General features: G+C 42.0%; 1 protein-coding gene across 1 annotated transcript in view; it reads right to left on the bottom strand.

Moving 5' to 3' along the window:
• Nucleotides 1-25,539, bottom strand: part of Lekr1 (leucine, glutamate and lysine rich 1) — a 127,315-nt gene that overhangs the window by 50,530 nt on the left and 51,246 nt on the right. The window lies entirely within an intron of this gene.

Here is a 25,539-nt window from a genome sequence, read left to right as displayed (position 1 = left end):
CTGCTGAGAGGAAGACCCCTCAAAACAAGTTTCAATTACAGACTTACTAAGGATATTTTCAGGGTACACTTTTTCCCCATTAATGGAAGAGAAAATAACATGAAATATACTTTTTAGTAAAAACCTTTCAAAAACCAGAGAGACCTTGGCTAGAATGGTCTGTGCCATGCCACTGTGCTAGTCAGCTGCAGCAGGGGTTAGACACCGCGGGCTGCACGTTCCCACCCCTTCTCTAGAATGAAGAAGGAGGAGCTGAGGGCAAACTGTGTCCCCGTGCCGAGCATGGAGGTTTTCTCTGCCTTACTTCATTTGTGGTCATAGTTACCAGAAGGAAAAGTAGGTATTTTGATTTTTACAAGTGGAAAGGGTAAACACGAAAGCAATTAGCTTACTAAAGTTTACTCGGCGGCTGTGAAGTGCTCCCGTGGTTCCAACTGAGTTCTGCCTGGTCCTTAAGGCTTTCTTGCTCACACTGACTCTTGAAACATAAAAGCCACAAGTAAATAGTATATTTGCCAAGGAAGTGTGGTGAGCATTGTTGTAGTCCAGCTATAGTCTCTGAGCTTCTAAAGAGATATACTTTACAGAATGAGAAACACTGTTTTACGAATGAAAGATAGAAAGACAGGGTACCCTTGTGACTATTTTATGGAACCGACAACACTGGGGACAAGTTTGATTTCTTGTTGAATGGTCCTTGTACTTATGACGGGATGGAATCATAAACAAGATTAAGTATGGATCTGAGCCCAAGTGATAAATTTTGTTATTTCTAAGTGGGGCTACAGTTAAAACTGATTAGCTTTAAAATAAACCCCCAAAGAACTGTTACTTTGTATGTAAATTTTATATAATTAATTCCCAATTGCCTGAGAATTAATAAAATAGTAGATGCTAATAATAGCCACAAAAACAAGCTCACTTTGGTAACATTAAAGAGTATTCTAAGGCTCACACTTGACTATACAGATGCATTGGAGTTCCACAGTTTCCCAGGCTCCAACAAAAACAAACCACGCCACATGACCCTGTGCTGGACAATGACAACACTACTGTACTACCAGGGCTACTAGGGCTGTTCTCTTTACCATGCCTCTCTTCTCACTTTCAAAATAAACACAGGTTAGCCTTTGGTTCCCACCGTAGAGCCAGTGCAGGAGACACTGCCCCGGTGACTGTCATGTGTCTTAGGACAGCTCTGGATAGTGATAAAGTAAATAAATGTTTTGCCTTGTAAAACAAGAACCCATGAAGGTTGTCGCACCCAGTAAACAGAAACAAAAAATACGAGCAGTGCTAAACAAGAAAGCATTTTATTTCAGGAGAAAAGACATCACCCAGAGCTGAGGAAACAATTCATTACAAATAACTCACAAAGTAACCCCATCCCCCATGTGTTACCGGGAGCTGATTTACATATTTTCATGGCTGCTTTTCATTTCTGGGCAGTTTTTTGTAATCAGGAAGTACTAAGGATTATTTTTTAAAAAAAATCAAAAGCATGGGCTGTGTCTCTGTGGTTCTGAATGATGTGTAAGCACCACACAGGCTTGTAAAGGTTCTGGTAGACTAGCAGGGTCCTTTGTTTTCAGAAGCAGAATGCCCAGTTCTTGTACTAATAAATAAAGGGACATAGTCAGGCTAAGCAGCAGAGAGTCTAAGCCACCTGCACAAAACAGCTCCTTCAGTGTCTGAGGCAAGGAGCTCTTAAATAAGTGTATTGTTCTGTGCCGTCCTTCTCTATAGTCAAATAAATTCAACTTCAATTTTCTGTCATTCAGCATGACATTGGATTATGAGGCAAGAGGCCCTGAATGACGAGGGAGAGAAAGGAAGCACTGGCTTTAAACACCATGCAGATGTAAGGCGGAACCCATGGAAACAATCCAAACTTTACAACAGCACATTCTACTGGGATGTGACTGCATTCTCTGCAGATATTAAATAAGAAGCAAATGATTTTAAATGAACAAAACCAAAAAGAGCTCTTAGCCTCTCTTCATACGAAGCAGCTGCTTGCTGGATAGCATTACAGACACCAGATTTGCAGTAATTAGTCATTCGAAAGAATTCCGCGATTCTGAAAGGCTTTGAGAGACTGCACATACAAAAGGTATTCATGGTTAACTATTTCATAGGAAGAGAGGAAGCTTTAATAGTCACTTGGAAGGCATAATAATAGTCATGAGACAACATCAGAGAAAACAATAAATACACCACAAAGAACAGAAAGAAGTTTCAAGCTAAAAGAAAAAAAACAAAACAAAACAAAAAAACACCCAATAAAGAAGACACACACAATCCTAAATTTTGGTTCAAAGTCCTATTTGGAAGAAAATCTATAACTCAGGTTTCAAGTAGTGAGGTGCAAGGATGAGCTGGCATAAAGATATCCCGAGACACAGGGTAAAATATTTAAGATTACAAGGGTTTGATTTGACAGTTGCAGTTTCAAAGGGTTAAGGATGACCTCACTGGTGAAATTATTTGTCTCAACACAATAAACAAATTTCAGCATAAAATACCCCAATGGCTGTAATCTCTTTAATGTTAGCAATACGGAAACCCAAGCTACCTTTGAACCTTCTAACACAATTCAACACTTAACCGTTCAGAGGGGCTCTATATGAGTTCTAAAGCCACATACCTGACTTCCAGCCCTGGCCCTGCCTCTCCCAGGCGGTGCTGGCTCAGGCACCCCGCACAGGGCTCTCCCAGCCTTCAGTGACTTCACGTCCACTGAAGAGAGAAGTAACGGGCACACGTGAGTGCTGCTGATTGCTGTGCCGGGACAAAATTAGAGCCAGCTCCTCCAATTCTGTTCTGAAGCTCATCACTCCCACCTTAAGGAGTTTGTTCTTGGGCACAGGCACGGGTCCACAGGCGCCATCTTCTTAAAAACTGGACTAAACTTAGGGGCTCCAATTAGTTCTTTTCTTTAACAATAGTCGGGGAACTGAGGCAAAATGTTAACACTTGCTAGACACAAGCAATGGGATCACACACGTCTGCTACATTATTTTTTCTGTGTTTGAAAATTTTTATGGCTCCATATTGTTTAAAACAGTGGTTCTCAATCTTACTAATGGGGCAACCCCTTAGTACAGCTCCTCATGTTGTGGTGAACCCCAACCATACAATTATTTTTGTTGCTATTTATATCTGTAATTTTGCTGCTATTATGAATGGTAACTGATGTTTGATATTCGACCCCAATGGAGTCATGATCTACAGGTTGAGAACTGCTGGTTTAGATAACAGCCCTGCTTATAGAAGTCACAAATGAGCATCTTCTATATGGTGAAGACTAATCAATTCTATTCTGTGTATCCAAGGTACAAAGGAAAGCAAAGGATGAAGGAGAAGAAACCCCGTTGGAGGAAGGGACCAGAGGAGGTCGAAAAAGCAGATTAAAACCACAGTTTGATCCTGTGGATGGGAAACAGGGACTTAGCTGTAGCTGCAGGGAAATGTTAACAAGGAAGGGTGTTTGTTTTGTCTGGAAGACAGGAGATACTGAGACGTGTGCCTCTGTATTTAGAAAGGCTCATTCTAGAAGGCATCTGTGCGGAGAATTTAAGGTGCGACTTATAACTTGTACCTTACATGAGACAAAAGCTACACCTTTTGCTGGTGTTTTTTAAGAGTTACACATATTGCCTGGATTTAAAAAATTCCATTTGGCCTGGCCCAAATGAAGGTGCAGGATAAAGAACAGCAAAGAGAAGAAATACTGAAGAGGGTGTTGAGCTGTGACCAGGGCCTGGACGGAGTAGATATTCAGACTGCAGGAGCAAGGAGGCTGTGGAGACAGAGGCAGAAGCATAAAGTGGATGTGAGATGTCCTGGAGTGAACCCTGGGAAGGAACATCTCCAGCACTGTCTGACACCCAGGGAACTGGGTGCCGGCCGCTGACAGGCACAACTAAGAAGAGTCCATCCAGCACAAGGGTAAGCATGAGGGGGCTGAGGGGGACAGGCCTTCTCTACCCACGGGAAGAACAATGTACAACACCAGAGATGAAGCTGTAACTGCCTTCAGACAGGGGAACTCAGGCAGAAAGTTCTCCGCAGGAAGGGCACACTGAGTAACTGATTGGATTACTGAGGCTGGCAGCCCTTCCCCCTTCCCTGCTAGGGAAGACAGAAGGAGAGCTGAACCCACAGCCGCCCCAACTAGAGTCAGCCAGGCTGCACTACCTTCCCACTTTGTCCTCATTCCGATTTTCAGTCATACTAAAAACAAAACTTGGTTTAGCTGCTCTGTTTTAGCCTGGGTCTCAGCGTAACCGCCTAGGGCATTCAGGACCTTCCTTTCTCCCCCCCACTCCACTGTCTCAGATACTTCCTGACTTCTAGCCACGCATCTTCTCTCATTCACCCTTTCTTCACTCTTTGATCCTTTCCCATTCCTTCCTTGCTTTACGGCTTAATGAATACACCTGTCTCTGAAGATTATGAACGACATTTCTTCCCGTCAGCACCTCATATTGAGACATCTGCACCTTAGTGGAGACACAGAAGTAGTACAGGAAATGAGGCCCAAGAGTTGCCGCATGGATTGCATGGAATTAAACAGCCCTTTCAGGGTGAAGAAAACAGTCGGCAGAGTGATGAGACACCCAAAGAATGAGATAAAACTTTGCCGACTGGACACCACTTAGTGGATAGGTGTTGATATCTGAAATGTGCAAATTGCAAAACAAAGACAAGAAATTTAAATGTTCTGAAAATTAAACTAATAAGTTGAACAGAAAGTTCTCAGGAGAAACATGAATGGCTAATAAAACATGAAAGAAAGTTCAATATCCTCTGTCATCAGAGAAATGCAAACTCAAACTGCTTTGAGATTCCATGTGTTACAGAGAAGTGAGCAACCACTCACAGCACAGAAAACAGAAGCAGGCTTGATCGCGAGTGGAGCTTACCCTAAAGGGGCAGACACTTCCCAACAAGTCATTCAGTCACATGAATGAATCCAGGCTTCAGGATTAAAGTATTTTCAGGGATTCCTTTGTGAGGACTAATCTCACGGCAGGCAGACCATGAGTGAGGTGGCCTGCAGCTTCGGCCTTCATCTTGGGCTCAGGTATCAGTAAAGCAGGCAAAGGACAAGAACCACTTTCCAAACAGGACGTTCAAGTCACAGAACTGCTGTGCGCTAGCTGCATTCTAAGATAAAGCCTGTCACGCAAATATATAGAAGTAAAAATGCAAAAATTACCTTTGTTACCATTTTAAGACAGGATATTCTTGAGCAATACTCGTGGATATGTAAAAAAATTAGGTATAAATAAAGGTTAACATGATTTTGATAGAGAAACGGCAGATAACTATCTAGTAACGGGTAAGAGTGAGGCGTAGAGACCATAGAAGCGAACCCATTCCACCTTGACTAAAGGTCAAAGACCTCTTCTTGCCTTTTCAATGTTAGACAGGACACTTGAGCTATGGTTTGAGTTGTGAGGAGGAAATTACTTCGCTTGTTCTTTCTTTCATGGTGAAGAAGTCTTTTGCCCCCACCCCCCACCCCTGCTTTTGGATTGGGGTGTATGAAAACTTTGAGTAATAAATTTAGGGCCGATCACAGCATTCATTGGATGGCCTCCCGATTTTGCTATCTCTTGTCTATTTCTTTCTTCATCGTCACCCCAAGTTGGGCGGGACCCCGAGAGGAAGGAAATTATGATTAATCTAGAGAACAGAATAGGGCCTGGGTGTGGTGGAGCAGCACTTGGGAGGCAGAGGCAGGCAGAGTCTGAGGCCAGCTTGGTCTATACAGGGAGTTTCAAGACAACTAGGGCTGCATAGCCAAGACTCTGTCTCTAAACGGGCCAGGGAGAACAGGAGAGGGGCTCATCACCTGTGGGCACTTGATGCCCTTGTGGAAGACTCAAGTTCAGTTCCCAGCTCACAACCACCTGTAACTCCAGTTCCAGGGGAATCCAATGCCCTTTTCTGACTTTCAAGGGCATCAGGCATGCACATGGTGCAGACATACAAGCAGATAAAACACTCATGCACGTATAAAAGAATCTATAAAAATAGAAATAAAAATAAAAAGAATACTAAATTTTATGAATTTTTTACATGTAAGATTGCATAACAGAGAAAATTATGGTTATTATAAAACTATTATGTATACTTATATAATACATATATGTATGTCAGAAGGAGACACATGAAATGCTCAGAATTGTATCTGAATGAGTAATTTCTTCATTAACATTGAGCATGGCTCATTTTGGTAATAGGAAACAAAACAATTATATTAAAATGCCTTAACACTAAATCACCTTCTAATTCACCCCATAACCTGTCAGTGTTTTGGGGCACCTTGCCCGCTGTGGGTTTCCCTTTCTAGGCAGGGATGGGGCTGTCTTGAGGTGTGTGAGAGTGGAGAAAAGAGCTGGCATAGCCATGCACATTTAATTCATTCCTCTTTCCTCTTCACTGTGATAGAATTTTACCAGGTCTCCCAAGCTCCTGATGTGCCCTCCCTGGTACAAGGGGCTATACAAGGGGCTGTAACCTGGACCTGTGAATTAAACCTTGCCTTTTGTAAGATGCTCTTGTCAGGGAATTTTAAGACACAGAAAATGAAACCAAAACAACAGTAGTAGCAATTAGCTAGTGGGAGAGGAACAGGGACATGATATAGCCAATGCTCTGGACCCAGAAGGGGGAAGCTGTGCTGGAGATGAACAATGGGGAGAGAGTTATAAGACACCAAAGGGGGAACAGTCTAAAGAATAGACCAGAACTGAACTACTTCAAGGGAGAAAACGGAGTAAGGAAGGAGGCACATCTATCATAAGGAGTGCCGATGATCCTTGGAGAAAATCCCTCAAGATCCAGATATTCACACAATGGAAAAACGTGCAGAACAAAGCTCACCTTCAAATAAATGCCCAGGTTAGGGAGCCAATACAAAGGCAAAGGAACAAGCATAACCTGCTAAGACTTCAGTGCCAGAAACCCCTCCACATACTTCACATTTCAGCGGTGGCCTCATGCAGAAGAGAAATTCTCAAGAGTTGTCTGGCTTGTAGCTTGTCTAGAGAGCAGGGACGACTGTGCATGTGTGTACAGGTGGGTTCCTACTTTGGGACACGGAAGCAAGCAATCTGTAGTATTCCAGTATGAAGCTACTCTCATAAGGAATGCTGAATTGCTGATAACTGAGTGACTGTAGTTTCCTTAGTTTTCTGGTATAAAAACCAGGGCTTTTCAGAGGCCTGGAGATGTGGGGTTGTGGCTCGCTGGGGAAGGGCTTATCTACCAGTAATCAAAGGAGGGGGAAACCCCCACTTTCTCTCCCATCTGGAATAAAGCTTCCTGTAATTGGAACCCAGGTGTTCAAAGGAATCAGAAAGTTACCACGACACACTCGCTCTGAAAATGGCAGGTGACAGTCCAGCTCTGTCCAAAGCCTTCTCCCTTCTTCCACACAGCAGGTGTGGTGACTCCCATGGGGTCATGGCCACGCCCTGCTTCAGTCATGGGAGTGCAGACAGACAACTGCTCAGCTGACCTAGGTTGACCAGAGGATAAATCAGTGGAGACAGTGGGACCTTGTGAATAAGAGAAATCAGGACTGATAGCTTTTGTGACTAGAATGAGATCTAAGGAAATTTTAACCCCTAACTCTACGTCTGTCCACCCGGTTTGCTGTCCCAGTGGAAACGGCTACTTCAGTGTTGCTTATTCTCGGCAGAGCCCATGGCAGCACAACACTGTATCTCCTTTCTTCTCCTCAGATGGGTGATGAAATCTACCAGATTCCCATTACAGATGTACAATCAAGTCAAAATCAATACAAGCGTGGCTTGGACAAAGGGCCAGCAGCAGAAACACACAGGCCCTGGAAGCAGATGCCGACCAGTGCTCTCAATCTTTCTTTCCCACACTGAACCACACCACTCTGCCTTTCCCCCTTTACCAGAGAATGAAGGAACACGGTATTTGTACATATTTCCATGTGATGAAACACACAAACACTGTACCAGCACACAAAAAGACCACACATTGCATTACTCTATTTTAAGAAATGTCCAGAATAGGCACACAATCATGATTCGTGTGGAGGGAGGAGGGACACAAAAGGAGTGGTTGCTATTGGTCTCGTGTGTGTGTGTGTGTGTGTGTGTGTGTGTGTGTGTGTGTGTGTGCGTGTGCGCATACTGGTCAGGTACTGTGTGTGCCACAACATATGTGTGGGGGTAAGGGGACATTTTGTGTATTTGGCTTTCTTATTCCACCTTACAGAGTTCCAGGATCAAACCCTTTCCGTAGGCTTCATGGCAACCATCTTTATCTTCTGAGACATCTCGATGCTCCCTCTCTCCCTGCCAAAGTTTCTTTATCTTAAAAATGTTTTTAGATGTATTTATTTTATTATTTTATGTGAATGGATATTTTGCCTGAATTTTGTATGTGCACCACAAGCATGCCTGGTGCCCATGGAGGTCAGAAGAAGGCATCAAATTTCCTGGGACTGGAGTTACCAATGGTTGTGAGCTGCCATGTGGGTGCTGGGAATTGAACCCAGATCCTCTATGTCCTCTGCAAGAGTATTCTGTGCTCTTGACCACTGTCCCATCTCTCCAGACCCTCAAAGCTTCATTTTGAACATGACAGAAATACTCTAAAACAACAGTTCTCAATCTCTGGATCATGACCCCTTTGACGTCTACCCACCCTTCCATAGTGGTTGCCTAAGACTACCAGAAAACACAGATATTTACAGTACAATTCATAAAGTAGCAAATTACAGTTATAAAGTAGCAATGACAATAATTTTATGATTGGGGTCCCCACAACATGAAAAACTGTATTAAAGGGTTGCAGCACTAGGAAGGGTGACGAGCATTGGTCTAAAATGAGTTCATGGCAATGGTCACATAATTCTGTGCATTGCTTAAAATCAATAAATTGCACACTTAAAATGGGCGAATCTGAAAATATGTAAATGATACCTCAGTAATGCTATTTTTAAAACACGTAATTAGGATGTTCAAATATTTTATGCAAAATAACACCATGAAAATGGCTGTGTTGTTTATTATACCAAACGGCTTAGTACAAGAAAAAAGTTTCAAAGTTTTTCCCTTGGGCTAAATTTGAAAGTTGGTTAAATAGATTTAGGGAAAAGCAACAATGCTGAAGTGATTTCTCTGAACTGTGCCTTCCAGCATCTGTGGCTGCTGACAGAAAGCAAAGAACAGTTTATTCTACCAGGTGGAGGAAAATCAGCTAAGTGGACCGATCTGGAGGTCATAACGACCTCTGAGAGGACTATAATCAATTGAGATAAATTGAGCATTTTGGAAGTAATATTAGTGTGTGCTAAGCATAAAATTACAAAACTCATGTAAATAAATCTTTTTAAAAGGGGACTAAGGATTTAGTCTTTAAATTTTTATTTTACATGCTTTTTTTTTTCTGAAAAACAAACTCTAAACTTTAGCATAGAGATTAGGCAGCCATTGGTTGTCCATTATCAGCCTCACAACTCTACAGAGCAAAATTAACACATGCATTTAAATACTGGGCATGCATGGTTCAAAAGGTAAGTGAAAGAAAATTATGGGAAGATACAGTTAAAAGATTTTATGCAGAAAAGTAAGGATCATAGAAACTATACACTTGAACTGAAGTTGAAAATGTTCAATGGCATTGTAAAAGACAAAAGTGAACACAACTGTGGATGTATAACCTTGGAAACAAAGAAACAGCAACAAAGTTTGAAGCAAATCAAAGTCTGAAGCAGCTGACCACATTGGAGCCCAACCAACATCCTCACCAATGACAGACGGTAGGTCAGAGTCATCTGCACGGTGTGTGGGAGCAGGGCCATCATCTGACACGTGGCCTAGGATGCTCATAATCACACTGGTGGGCAGCATGGGACAGCAGGGTGAGGTAGAAGACACAGCAAAGGGAGAGTTACACACTTTAACATCGAGGAAAGTCCATAGTCAAAGTGAATTCTGAAAGTAAGAGAGATGGAGAAGTGGGGGCTTTAACTGGGGAGTGGGAAAGGAGGGTAATACAGGGGAGTTAGGAAACAGATAAACACCACTAAGGATGCTTGAAAAAGCCATAGGTAAACATTATTTTGTAATACATATATATGTAATACATACATATATATATATATGCACACATACGCATATACACACAGTTTATACGGAGTTACTTCACAGTTCTCCTCAAGGGCCACCGACTGTCATTTAACAAAAATATCCTTGTCCCAGACACAGGAGAATGCCTAAAAGGTCATTGGAAAGGGGAGTCCAAGAGACTTTCACAGAAGATATAAGCTATTGCTATAGTGTTTGATTGCCTCCCAGAACTGGAAGGTAAGACCTTATTTCTGAAGATATTAGACATTTTGGACACAGGACTTAGAGAAACACCCCGTAGACTCCTGTGGTTGCTGATTTGAAAGGAAATGAGTCCCAAAGGGAATGGCATTATCAGGTGGCATGGCTTGGTTGTTGCCTATAAGATGTAAAACTCTCAGTTACCTCTCCAGCGCCATGTCTGCCTGCATTCTGCCATGTCCCACTATGTTGATAATGGACTGAACCACTGAACTGTAAACCTCCACCTTGACTAAATGTTTTCCTTCATAAGAGCTGCCGTGGTCGTGGTGTCAATTCACAGCAATAGAAACTCTAACTAAGACAACTCCATCCTGAGAAGATGCTATGCAAACTTTCAAGGAAGGATGGTCCTACCCAGCTGTAATGTCTACAAACCAGGACCCACATTGATGATCTCAGCTGGTGCAATAGTGGTATTTTTATCCTGACAACAGCAACACCTGTCTCATTGGATTTAAGGCATAACCAACAGTATTCATGTTTGATATTAAAAACCTCGTCGGTTATCTGTGGCTGAAGAGGTCATAGATCCCCAAAGAGAACTGACTACTGTCATTTTTCTAAATCAATATAACTTTTAATTATATTCTAAGTACTTAGTTATCCTTATTCCTATAGATAAGTTTAGTCCTCACACCTCATCAGAAAGTATCTTTTTGAAACAGGTGGAGAATATTACAGAGGTTCATAACTGGTCAAATTGAAGAGATGTAACCATAGGCTGTCCAGCCTTAACTGACAGATCCACAATGTAAACCCTACTCAAGGCTCAGGGACCATCATTGGAAGAGGGGACAGAAAGACAGTAACAGCCAGAGGACCCGGATGCCTGCTGCTGGATAATGTCTTCTAGACCAGATAGGGAAGCTACACCCATGAAATCTCAACAATACATGTTGTAAGAAGTCTCTTGTTTTCCAGTTGCCTGGCAGCTCAGACCCAAAATAATCACGTAGAAGCTATATTATTTAAATCACTGCTTGGACCATTAGCTCTAGCTTCTTATTGGCTAACTCTTATATCTTAATTTAACCCATTTCTAGTAATCTGTGTATTGCCACGAGGCTGTGGCTTACCGGGTAAAGTTCCAGTGTGTGTGTCCTGTGGGGCTATATGGCTTCTCTAAACTCTGCCTACCTTTTCCCAGCATTGAGTTTAGTTTTCCCTGCCTACCTCTATTCTTTTGCCCTATCACAGGCCAAGACAGTTTCTTTATTAACCAAGGTATTCACAGCATACAGAGGGGAATCCTACATCAAATACAGTTGCCTAAACAAGATCTGCATAAAGACAAAACCAGCTGACATGCTAATGTGGACAGGGAAAATTTCACAAGGCCTCACCCCTAAACAAAGACCTAGAGGTTGTCAATGGCTGCTTGTTGAGAGAGGGTGAATCAGCTTTCTTGAAATATGAGTTCCACAATAGCTTATCTAACCAGGTAGTCAACACTAAACACATAGACACATGAGCAACAGAGAATGAATTCAGTAGGTTTTCTGTGTATACAGACACACATGCAGGTGCATGCACACACATATACACATTTGTGTGTGTGTATGCATATCTATGTATATATAAAATCAAGGAAGAGGTCAATCAGAGTAGAGGTGATGTGGGAGAAGTTGGAGGAGGGGAGAGGGAAAGGTGGAAAAGATGGAAATACAGTACTTACATATAAAATTTTCACATAAATAAAAATAAAACAAATTAATAAAGAGATATGATAATATAAGATACTAGAAGAATTTTCAAAACATATTTACAAGGAAATAGTAGTAAAATATTCTATACAGGTTTAAAAACTCAGGGTTTGTTAATCATAGCAGTGTAACATGTAAACTTACTTACTGAGAGGAAACTTGACAACACAGGATCTCTAAGAATATGAATAACAAGCTGCAGGACAGAAATGAGAGTGGACTTATCTCAGAAGGAAACCTGTTGTGATCTTAGTGGTTTGACAATGGTGACACTATAAGGAGACTTGCTGGAAGAGGTAGAAACATGCAAATGTGTAGGATTAGATGTAAGAATCTTTATTAAATTAAATATTCATAAAGTTCATAGAAAAAATGAATTTAAGTATTTTCCTGTTGTGTCCTTTAAACAAATTGATTTTTATAAACAAGACAAGAGCTGACTGTACCAGCCTGCCTATATTTTGATTTTCCAAAGAAAATCTAAAATGCTTTGTCCATTATAGGACTTCCATGGTAATTGCTGCTGTATTCACAAAGCAAGGGAACAATGCAAGCCTGGATGTCCACACACAGAATGGACAATGAAAACGTGGTGCATGTACACAAGAGAATTTGAGGTATCTCTATAAAAATGTTTAATTATGGAATTTTTGCCAGAGAATGTATGAATCTGGAAAGTACATTAAGCAGAGTGACCCAGACTCAGAAAGACAAAAATCCCATTTTCTCTCATATGAAGATCCTAACTTAAAGTCTGAATTATGTAAATAAGGGGGTATGAGAACTGGAGTTGCTGTAAAAGCAGACAGGAGACCATCAGAAGGAATCAGAGGTGCTGGGTTAAGTGAAAAGTGTCTCCACAAACACCCAGGGTGAGGCTAGAAGACATTCATCTGCACCCATGAAGAGCAAAAGAGACACGTGCCCACCAGAAGTCAACGGGAAAGACAGTGGTCATTGGCTGGTCAGCTGGTACCCAATAAATATTTGCCAAAGCCAGAGCCAAGAGATGGGAAGAGACGAGAAAAGGAAGAGAACAACTCTGTGGCTAGTAGGCAGAGATCCAATCACATTATATCAAGTAGAAAATGGGTAGGGGTGAGGAGGGAAGCCAAGGCAGGCAGGGAACATTAAAAGTGGGCACAACTGGGAAGGCTCCCTGTGTACCCAAGAGGAGGAGGAGGAAAATGCACCAAGATTGATGTATAACACTCAAAGGACTGGGATAGTAGCTGTGATATCTTTCTGTAGTGGCTTGAATAGGTATGGTCCTCAAAGATTCTTGTGTTTGAGTGCTTAGCCCATAGGGAGTGGCACTATTAGGGGATGTGACCATGTTGGAGGAAATGTGTCATTGTGGGAGCAGGCTTTGAGGTCTCATATGCTTAAGCTACACTCACTGTGGCACACAGTCTCCTGCTGTCTATGGATCAACATGTAGAGCTTTCAGTACACCTCCAGGCCCACATCTGCCTGTAAGCCACCATGTTTCCTGCCATGACCATAATAAACTAAACCTCTGAAACTGTAAGCCAACCCCAATGAGTGTTTTCCTTTGTAAGAGTTGCCATGTTCATGGTGTCTCTTCCTAGCAATAGAAATCCCTACTAAGAGACCTCCCAAAATTGGTAATTAAGAGCACATGTCAAGGGCCTTTTTAGCTTAGGGTAGTCAGGAAACAAAGCAAAAGACAGCAATGGCCTCGTTTCTTTCAGACAAGTCCACCATTTAAGGGTCCATCATCTCCCAATAATGCAATCATCTAAAAACCAAACCCAGTACAGGGGCATGTGTAGGACTTTTAAAATGCAAACTGGTATTGGCTGATGGGTCAAGGGGTAGAAAACGTTTGCTTGGCTAAGTTCTCTCTGCAGAACTTGCATAAAGGAAGAAAGAAAGCATGAACTGCATAATGTTGTCCTCGGGCTTCCATGTGTGCATTGTATGTGCACACATGCACACAGCTCTAAAAAAGGGGCTTGATAGAAATGGTTCATCTGGGTTTATCTGGGTTCTGCAGTTAACAGTATTAGCTGCTCTTCCAGAAGACCTGGGTTCAGTTCCCAGCACTCACAAGATGACTCAACAACTATCAGTTCCAGGAGAACAACCTCTGCCGGCCTCTCAGGGCATGGTGCACAGACATACATGTAGGCAACTAACCCACACACAAATAAATAATTTTAAACATCCCAAACCACTGTCATCACTTTTGCAAAATAATTTGAAAGAAATTGTCAGGGTGACTCTACATTTTCATCAGAAGGGTATCTATGAATAAAGGAAGAGAAATACCCATGAGCATTTTCCTAAGTGTTTTCATAATTTCTATCCTGAGATCCCAACATGGTAATAAGTATGGTTGTCATTAATTAAAAATAAAGTAGTGGCTCTATGATAGATACACAGGAAATAATATTTGTATTATAGTTGAATCTAGCACTAATAAATCTGTCTACCCTGTTTACCTATTTTAAATGTTTTCACCAAAGAAATGTAGGGGTGCTCCCAGTCTGAGTATGATATATAGTATTATTATGTTAGAGTTAAAATATTTCCTTTTTATTTAGACAAAAAGAGAAAAATGTTGTGGGATATTTTCACACTCTGTGAAGGTGTATTGCTGTGGTCAGGGTAATAAAAAGTTGAACACCCAATAATTAAGCAGGAGGTATCGGCAGGACTTCTGGAGAGAGAAAGGAAGTGGAGGAGGAATCTAGTCACATGGGAGACACCAGGAAACATGGAGAGGAAGCAGGAGGAACAAGATGGAAGAGACAATGCCATGCAGTAGATCATAGATTAATATAAATGGGTTAATTTACATTATAGGAGCCAGTGAGAATCAAGCCTAAGCTTCCGGCAGATCATAATTAGTAAGTCTCCATGCTATTATTTGGGAGCTGACTGGAGGGACAGAGAAAGACTGGCTATACCTGCTGTGTGTGATTGGTCCACATGGATAGGTCTTTCCATCCTGAACTGGTCCCCACGCACACATTCTCTAGAGTACTTCCATCACAAATAGCAGTAACAATTTACATGAACAAATAAAACTTTAATGTCAAATTTGTGAGCTAAGTTAAAATATACAGTGTAGCCGGAGGCTTTTCTCTGTCTTGCCTGAGCTCACTAGACCAGTTTGTCTCTCATTTGCCAGTACCCCACAATCACTTATAAAATAATCAATCACTCAGAGGTTAATATTCATAAAATTTCTTGAAAATGGCTTAGGCTATTAGTAGCTAGCTCTCACTTGTAAATTAACCTGTTTCTAATAATCTATATTTCACCACGTGACTGTAGCATTACCTTAGGTGTTCTGGCATCCCGGGCAGCTTGCTGGCATCTCTCTTGACCCTGCCTTTCTTTCCCCCAATATTCAGGTTAGCTCTCCCACCTAATTCTGTTCTTTCTATAGACCAGGTTTCTTTATTAGGCAATGGGAGGAATACATACAGCATACAGAAGGACATTCCACATCAATAGAGTTTAACTTCAAACAGTTGACCCTTTGGATTTGTTTCAGTGTTTAATCAGCTCCTAGCTAACTAAGGTGCTTAGTGTTCCTTCCAGAATTGAATTAAACCTTCATGTGTCACTTTTCAATCCTTTGCATATCATATTTGACATGAGTGCTATTTTCAGCCTGCTGCTTTTAGGTTTGGGGCAGTTTTCTGAACTTAGAAATACTCTATTTTTATCACAGTCTTTAAATTACTGCTTTGCCCCCACAGCCATGAGTAACTTTGTATGTTCCATGAGCAACTTTCTTGTTTGGTGTCTTCTTTGAACTTGCTTTTCACACGTGTCACTTACTTGCTTTGTCACCCATAAATCACTGATGACAGAATTTTGCTCCAACTTCACTTCTGGATTTGCTGATCTGCCTAACCTGCAACACACAGCCATTTACAGCAGCAACACGTGTAAGGTAAACACATACTAGGCGTGGGTGGCCAAACACAGCTCCTCATTCCAGGCTGACTTCTTCCCAAGGTCTGACATGTTAACACTGGTACCAGACCACTGAAACAGCAGGGAATTCCCTCCAGCATCCCGTGCCTGGGGACCAGAGGAGGAGGCGGGTTGGAGGGCTCCACTGCTTTGGGACACAGCAGCTGCATGGTCACTGGGAGCTATCTGACTTCCTTCCTTCCTTCCTTCCTTCCTTCCTTCCTTCCTTCCTTCCTCCCTCCCTCCCTCCCTCCCTCCCTCCCTCCCTCCCTCCCCCCCTCCCTTCCTTCCTTCCTCTCTTATCCTTTTTGGTTTTTTGAGACAGGGCTTCTCTGTGCAGTCCCAGCTGTCCCGGAACTCTCTCTGTAGACCAGGCTAGTCTCCAACTAGAGATCCGCCTGCCTCTGCCTCCCAAGTGCTGGGATTAAAGGCGTGCGCCACCACACCTGGCTCTTCCTGGCTACTTTCTAAGCGCAGTTCTTCAACGTTCTCAGAGATTCTGAGCACCTAAAATTATCTCTTCACTAACTTCCTTTGTTGCTCGACATCCTTTTCCTTGCATTCTTAGTTTTTAAAGCTAACGCCAAACTGTCCCGGTCATAAGAACCAACTGGAGCACTATAACTCCGACATAGGACTTACATGTAAGATTGTACCTTTTTAAAGACAAATCCCTTTACTTACCCAACCCTCCATACCACCACACACATCAGCAGCACAGTACCAGATATTCCTGTGATCAGGAGACTGGACAGCACTGCACTGCCTAGGAGAAAGCCTTCGAAGACTTGCTAGGCCGATGGTCTATTTTTGTAAAGGAGAAAAACTCATTTTTGTGTTTAATTAAGGAAAAGGAGTTGGGAGTTTCCAAGTGCAGTGATTAACAGGTGCATAGGCTTTGGCTTGACTAAGACCTAGGGTGGAATCTCACTTGCAGACCACTCTGTCTAATAGATCAGAAACTCGCCCAAGGAAGTGCGCAGAGTGACAATGTGCGGACCACACAAGAGAACGGGGACTGCTGGAGCCTACACTGAAGACTTAGAGATAGCTGAAGGAGTAACAAGGGGTCCCCAGAAGGAAAATGGCTTACTTTTCTTCCTGAAGTTTTACCTGCAAACCCCATGTTCACCAGCAGTTCTTTCATTCCGGAAAAAGGTTCTCTTGACTTTTAACTCTCTGGGAACATTAGATACCACATTCTCAGCAGGTTTAGTATTCTTCTAGAAAATCAAAATATTCCAAGAAATTGCTTGTTTTCTAAGTCAAATTCAAAGAACAAAATTTGAAAATATGCTTTTATTTAGAGAAAAAAATCTCACTTTGAGAATTGTTTTTAAGTACACAATGTGTATTTCAGCAAATCTGTCCTAATTGTCCTAAGTCTAAGGGAAAATAGCCTGTTATTTTATTTTTAATTTTATAAAAATTAAGCAATTTGAAATAGTTTTTAAAATATGAAAAATAGAAGAATTCTCCCATTAAAAAGGGTAGGATAATTCATGCAGCCTTAGTAAGCAACATTAATAAGAACCCCCATTAGGCTAAATATGGACAAGTGTGCCTACACATTAGCACAGGCATGCTTATGTCTTTGCTCTGTCACCCAAGAGCACACAAAACAAATGACATCCCATGCTAACAAATGCACTGACATCCTGATTTGGAACATCATCTTGCAATAGGAGGAATCAATGAGAGGAATCCACACTCCTTGGAGAAGCAGCCGATTCTAGGGCTGAGGCATAGAAGTGGACAACATGAGCTGTCTTTACAACACCCCTGACTGATGGGTCAGAGACATAAGAGTCAACTGAAAAAACTTCAAAAAGATAAAGCTATATAATTTGGGGGAAAACTGTTGGGTTATAACCTAAATATGGATGAGTCAATACTCAAGAAGAGGTTACGCTCCCATGCAGGAAAATTCCAAATATGTTATACAGATATCTTCCCGAAAGGAAGGGGGTTGAAGTTCCCATCAAATCTGAGCTGAATGCAGAAAGCTCCTTTCAAAGAGGACAGGATGGGAAGGGGAGAGAAGTAACTTTCCCATGGGGAAGCCAGACAAGTCCTGCTGCAGCCAGGTGACCAAGGTCAAGTGACATCAATAGTTGTGAATCAGACTGTGCTGGCAGGGTTTGGTTTTGACAAGACTTAATGAAAACAGTACTCTACCCCTGGGCTCTTCTTTCTCCCAGGCCACAATACTCCAGGGTAACTGTAGGAGAAACATCAGATCACCTAATAGAGGGGCATCCTACACACGCCTGACTAGGATCCTTCAAACGTCAGAGGAAGTCAGAAACAGCAGCAACAAAAATGTTTGAGAAACTTTCGAATCAAGAGGAGCCTAAGCAGCCATGACTATGAATGCAGTGTGCACCCTGGAGAAAATCCGGGAATGAAGACAGCATGGAGGGACGGTCATGGAAGCGTGGACCTGAGGTGACTTCCTCAGTTATATAGCAAAGGCGCCGCAACAATGGGGAAGTTCAAGTAGGGAAACTGAGGGGCAATGTTAGAAGACCTCTGTGTTCTTGTGTTTCTTTTTCCGCAAATCTCAACTTGCTATGGAGAAAAAAACCCTAGTTTTAAAAGGCTTCCCCCAGTTACTGCTCACCTAGTTCCTATCAGGCTCCAGCAGGCAAACACTGTTCTTAGTTTCTTGTACACACACACACACACACACACACACACACACACACACACACACACACATTTACGGTTCAGACAGACACAAAGGACTTTTGGGAGCAGTATCAATTTGCAGAACATATGAACATGCTTCACCATGCCAACTGCCTGCTACACTTTAGGGCTGTGTTATCCCATGGAAAACTGGTCCATTAACTGCTTTGTTTCTCTTCGGTCTTATTTACAATATTCAACTTTGATGGTATCTTAGTTTGAGAGAAGAAATGTTGTGACTAAGGCCTAAACACCACAGCCTCTAAGAGGATTGATCATCCATACGTTAAAGAATCTCACAACGAGATATATGTTCAACATTCCTAGATCCTGGTGTGATGGACTCCCTAAAATTATCTTGTGCTACCTATCCTTATGTTTTTAATATGCTTCTCCTAGTGTACAGGAATCTACACCTTGGCCGCCATCCACTGCAGCAGTTCAAGGTCAGGGAGGTGATCTGCTGTAGGAGAGAGGAATTTTGCTGTTGGAAGGAACGTCAGAGCAGCTCTTAGGAAGGACTTGCCACCACAGGCCTGCTTTTCTAGCTCATAAAATCAAAACTCTGTACAGTGGAGTGAAATATCTCAGGCCCCAAGTATAAAAACTCATTTCAATACAGCTTCATACACTCAGTTCAGAAATGACATGTCCATTCCTATAATAAGTCACTAACAAAACAGTAGCTTAAAATGTTTCCTAGCTTCCTCCCAGGCCTTTCATAACATACCTGAAAGTTTCACATCCAGACTGAGCGCTCTTCCTTTACAGCAGCTGTGCGCTGTTAAGAAGCTGTGAAAACAATATTCTGAAATCTGCTTGCTAAAATCACAAATGTCTGGTCATAGTTGAGTAGTTAGAAGGAAACAAGCAAGATCTGTTCCCTTTTCTGTATGGAGACCCGGTAAGAAACAGAGGTGCCTTTTCTTATACATGGTACCCACTTCTAGTCCTTCCAAAGTCCTCAAAAAAAAAAATATGATGCCCATTGGGAAGAGCATTCAGCACCATACATATGGCTTCAGTTATGGGCCAACTATCAAATGAAATGCCACATTTAATTCCCTGAATCTGGCCTCTGTCTCGGTTAAGACAGGCCCTAGCGTTGTTACTTCCTAGCTCTGTAACTTAATACAAATGATTTAACTTGACGAATGTTGAGTTTCTTCACTAGTAACAAGCATAATAATGGTAATTAGCCCCTGGAGCTATTTGCAAATGGAATGAATCAACAGATGATGCTTAGCGCATGATGGGCCAATAGCTAGCGCTCAGTAGACGTCAGGAACTATCAGGATCTGTGGTTTGGGGAGTGCAAGCAGCTGGAAGGGGCGGCTAGGGACAAAAAAAAATGATGGCATTGATATCATTAGCTTGAAGAAATCTGGAAAGACTGCATTCTATATTTCAAAGGAACTTGTAAGAATCGATTGTAAAAAAGAATGCTGCTTTGATTTACTCACATTTTATGAAAATTGTTACATCAATATTCATAATCTAAAGAAGCTTATTGCATTCCTTTCTTCTAATCCCTTTTGTCTGGTTTGGAGAACAGAGTTATTTTAGCCTTGTAGAATAGACTGAGAAATGCATTCAGTTCTTGTTTGTTTTTAAAAATATTCTGTAGGTTGGAGACTTAGCTCAGTGCTAGAACACTTGCTGACTAAGCACGTGGATACTTCGTCTCTAGCATAGGAGGAAAAAAAAAGGTTTTGCAAAGTTAGGATCTTCTATTCTTTGAAAGAATTAGGTGGAATTTGCCTACAAAATTTCTGGCCTGTGCCCTGTGAGATGAGACTCCTTCTCTTTCTAAGTTATGAGACTCAGGTTTTTGGAGTAAGACATACTAAGATATATTTTTCTTATTTTTCCTTTTTAATGCGTGTATAGTGTGCAAACATGTTGCACTGTGTGGATGTTCATGTATAGGTGTGCATGCATGTTTGTGAACATGCGAATGCCTGAGGTTGATGTTGGGAAGCTGGAAGCTGGGGAGAGGAGGGTCTTTGGCCTGCTGAGCCACCTGCAAGTCATGTAGGGAGTTCCAGAGTTCCAGCTGTGTGAGTCATAACCTCTACCAGGATGGACTATTGTTGATACAGCTGCTTTTTCGAGTTGTCTATGCTCTAACCTCTCCTCGTCCACACTCCAGTATCTGGGTCCAATAACATAATGGTTCACCAAGCTGGAGTCTTACTCAGGTCTGCCATCAGAATATTCCCTATTCAGTATCAGTAGGGCTTATTCACTACTCCCAAAGGATAGTGTGACACAACATATCCAGGCTGTGCCATGGCAACGGTTCCCTGCTCTTAGCTCTACAGTAAGATAGATGTGCAGACAAGGCAGATGTAATTGTTTAGGAGAACTCGGTACTGGAACAGTAGGCCAGTGCTTCAAGTGGAAGAGCCTGCTCACCAAGGATGTCAACATGTAACAGGGACATTCATTTGAAAGGAAAGGGACTGAGCTAAGATACCTGTTTAAACTGATAGTCTTTCTCCACGTTCAGCCAGTAAGGCTGTTTTAGCTGTTTCCTTTGCTTTGACAAAATCCCATGAAATGCAACTTAAAGGAGAAAGGGTGAGAGGCTAGAACACAGTCCAGAGCAGAGAGCAACCATCACTGAATTCATGCTAGGGCTCAACTTATGTTCCCCGCTCTTATCCAACCCAGGACCCCTGACAAGGGAATGGCACCCCCCACAGAGAACAGGTCTCCCCATTTCAGGTAATGTAGTCAAGAGAATCGCTTACAGGCGTGCCCACGGGTCAACCTGATCTAGATTCATCCCTCACCAAGACCCTCTTAGATGATTTTAGATTGTGTCAAATTGAAAACTAAAAGTGACTATCCCAGAGGGGTAGAGGCCACCACAGATGTGCAGAGTGGCCAAGACTACAGCCTGAGGGGACAGCACGGCTTACCAGTGCCATCCGCACAGACATGATTTTAGAAGGGTGGAAAGTGGAAAAGCTACAGATGATGGAGCTTGCTCCAAGTTTCAGAAAGGCACTAAATCCAGTCAATATGTGACAGGGTCAGCATCCCTGCAAGATGGCCTTAAGGGGCTGTCATGTGACACAAAGTGAAGCTTAAGATGTGACGTAGACCCCAGGGGTCTGGAGATGCCGGGAACATGAAGAGTCTGCCAAAGGAAGGAGCTTTGAGTACAGAGTGGAGCAAGCCCAAGAGAGAGGCTGTGTGTGCTACAGACCATAGAACTAGAAGTGACCAAACCAACTCCAGCCCAGATAATGCTCCAAGTACCCTAGATGCTGGATGTGCATTTGGCTTTGGTCTAAGCCGTGCTCTGATCCCATCATTCCTTGCTGCGCTCCCACTCCTCTCCTTTATAATGGGAATGCTCACTGCATGTCTTTGTTTGTTGGAAGTATGCAACTTCTTAATTGTAAGGGGATCATAAGTAGATACCCTGAGCTTGGACTTTTGAACAATATTAGAATTGCTAAGACTCTCTGAGCATATGCACCTGTTAGCATAATCACATAACTAGAAAACCTGAGCTGGTGATAAAAATGACGAGAATAAGTATGAGAATAGCAATTCTCTAAAATTTTATACATAAAATACGATTCTAATTAGAATCCCTACTGGATTATAATGTAATAAACAATGCCCTAGTTTATGTGGAGTAATAACTTTCTGTGTAGAAGACCTTATAAACTTTAGAGGAAGAAAACTTGAAAAGGGATTCATTGGAGCCTTCTGCAATAGGTAATAACATTATCTTAAAGTTTAAAGAGATGGGGCTGAAGAGTTGGCTCAGTCAGTGAAGTGTGTGCCTTGCAAGTATGAAGGCCCGGGTTCAGAGTCCCAGAACTGAGATTTAAAAGCTGGGACAGCAGTACGGTCCAACTGTAACCCAGGGGTGCAGCGCATCACGCCCAACTGCGCTCTGTGCACTACCATACAGTTAGTGAACCCGGCAAGGGGCTGGAGATTGAAACACACAAAGACTCACAGAGACATGGGTCATCCTTGAAACAGGAATGTCCCAAGAATGTCCCCTTTATTATTGTGTACCAGAACCGCTTATATAGAGATCCTTAACTGATGGCCATGCGCCAGCCAAATGCACCAGAAACCACTTTCCTGCCATCCGGAACTTCTGAGGGTCTTGTGCTCAAAGCAGCTGCAGGCTGGCTCAGAGCAGAGGAAAACAAGTTGTTTACAAGAAATTCAGGATCTGGGAGTTCACAGCTCCCAACACAGGGCTAGGATAACAATGCGGTCCAACTGTAACCCAGGGCTGGGGCGGCAGTGCAGTTCAACTGGAACCCAGGGCCGGGGCGGCAGTGCAGTTCAACTGGAACCCATGGCCGGGAAGCATCAACAGGGGAAGCCAGGGTGTTGAAGATCAGTTAGAAGAGACAAGTGGTGAGCATCAGGTTTAGTGAAAGACCCAGGCTCAGAAACACGAGAGGGTGGAGACTAAAGAGATGGCTGCTCCTCCAGAGGACCGGAATTCGATTCTTGGCAACTGCACAGTGCTTTACAATTATCTGTAACTCCACTGCAGAGGATCTGATGCCTTCTTCGACCTTGGAGGGCACCAAGCATCTAAGTGGTGTACATACATATACACAGGAAAAACATGCATACATATAAATTAAAATAAGTGATTCTAAAAAGAATTAAAAGTTAAAAAATAAGATGATAACCAATTGAGGAAAACACCAACTTTGACCTCTGATCTCCACCCATGTACATGCCTCCCACATAAAAGATTTAAGTGGAAAAATAACGACATGCCAAATATATTCAAAGGTAAGAACAGCAAGAAAAACTCTACTTGTAAGAATTGGTTAATAATGCATTCTACTAAAATTAACATTAATGGCATATGAAATGAATTAGTGAAACAGAAGAGAAAACACAGTGACAGACACTAGCACATGGGAAATTTTGACGTGAGGTGGTAAAAATAATGACTTAATTACTACATAAACTAATATAATGGGAAAAGAGTGAAACTGGATCACTGAGTCTCATATGACATAAAAATATATTAAATGAAAGGATCCCAAAAATCTGTGTAATCTGTGTAATGTTTTAATCAAAACTAACCAGAAACAATAAAAAAATCCACCATTTGGTTATACCATAATACAAACCTGTGATATCATAAAAAATTTTTAAATTACTTTATGAAAACCGAATATACAAATATAATATAAAAATATACTAAACCTGTACTATTCAAACTGCTCATTAAAATTATTTATAGGAGGCTGAGGAGTGGGGACACTCATTTTAAACCCAGCATTCAGGAAGAAGAGGCAGGCAGATCTGAGTTCCAGGTCAGTCAGGGCCACACAGTGAATTCAACCTTGTCTTAAAAACAAACAAAATGAGGAAGAGGAGCTGGGACTTCTGTACACACCTAGAATCTCAGCAGTCAGGGCTGAAGCAAGAGGGCATAAGTTCCAGGTCAGCCTGACTCCAGCAAAACAAACTGCTACCAAGAGAACCACTAGTAAGTCTGCTTTAAATAAATAGGAACCAACAGACAAAAGGAAAACAATTGATCACTGTTATATATTACAGTCTTTTGGGCTGGCAAGATGGCTCAGAGGGTAAAGGGCCTGCTTTCAAGCCAGATTGCTTGAGTTTTAGCCCCAACACCCACAGGGCAGAAGGACAGAACCAAGTCCAGTCAGCTGACTTCTGAATCCACATGTGCACTGTGGAACACAAATGAAGCCCCCCATATGCACATATAAAAATTACAATTTTTAAATTTTGTATTTTTTTCTGATTTCAGTCAGAAAATTAGTGCTACTGAACGTATGGCCCCTCTCTTTCTGTCCCAGCGCTCACCCCTCTCTCTACTGGACATATGACCCCTCTCTTTCTGTCCCAGCACTCACCACTCATCGGTATGAGCTCATCCCACCATAACACACTGCCTCAAGGCTCAGTCTTTCTATATACCACTTTTTTCTTTTATTGATTCTTTGTGGTTTTCACATCATGCATTCCAAGAAAAATACTGCTTTTATGGTTATCTTGATAAACAATTTTCAATACTTTCAGGTAGAAATATGTATTTCTTAGACTTATTCCCAAAACTGTTTAAAATTCTAGATTCATGTTTAAAAAGAAAAGTAAAGAAAAAACTTTGGAATACTGGATTTTGCAATGATTTCTTAGCTATGACATCAAACTCATGTTCAATAAAAGTAAAACACAGACCGAGGCCCCGTTCAGCTGGAAAAAGTCTTTGTAGCAAAGAAAACAATAAATGGGTTTGAGATGACAACCTAAGTCATGGGAAAGCCACATATATGATAAGCAGTTTATATGTACATTTATAAGACACTTGTATAATTCAATAAAAAATGAAAATACCTACATATTAAAAATGAGCAAAGGACATGAAAAACAATTAGCTATGGAAGATACCAAACGACCACCCAAAAAATTAAATGTTGCTAACGACAAGAACGTGGCGCCATTATGGTAGGGATGTCAAATGATGCTTCTCATTAGAGAAACCGTAGGGGCATTGCTCACATTACAAGACTGTCCTGCCTCTGGGCATTTATCAGAGCCCTAGAGCAAGGCCTCAAGGAGGTATCTGTAGCCCCACCTTCTCCACAGCTTCAGGTGCAATGGGTCAGAGGTGGAAGTGGCCCAAATGTCCAGTCTATCAGAAGATGAAGGAAGAAAGAACCAGGAGAGCCCACAAACGCAAGGGTCTACTGTACCGGTCAGGAGTGAAAGGAATTCCCACACTGTGGCAACACAGAGGATGCTGTACTAAGTAAAAC

This window comes from Microtus ochrogaster, chromosome 1 (assembly GCF_000317375.1).
Source record: "Microtus ochrogaster isolate Prairie Vole_2 chromosome 1, MicOch1.0, whole genome shotgun sequence".
NCBI classification, from domain to species: Eukaryota; Metazoa; Chordata; class Mammalia; order Rodentia; family Cricetidae; genus Microtus; species Microtus ochrogaster.
The sequence above is the reverse complement of the archived record's forward strand: the minus strand, read 5'-3'. Positions and strand labels throughout refer to the sequence as shown.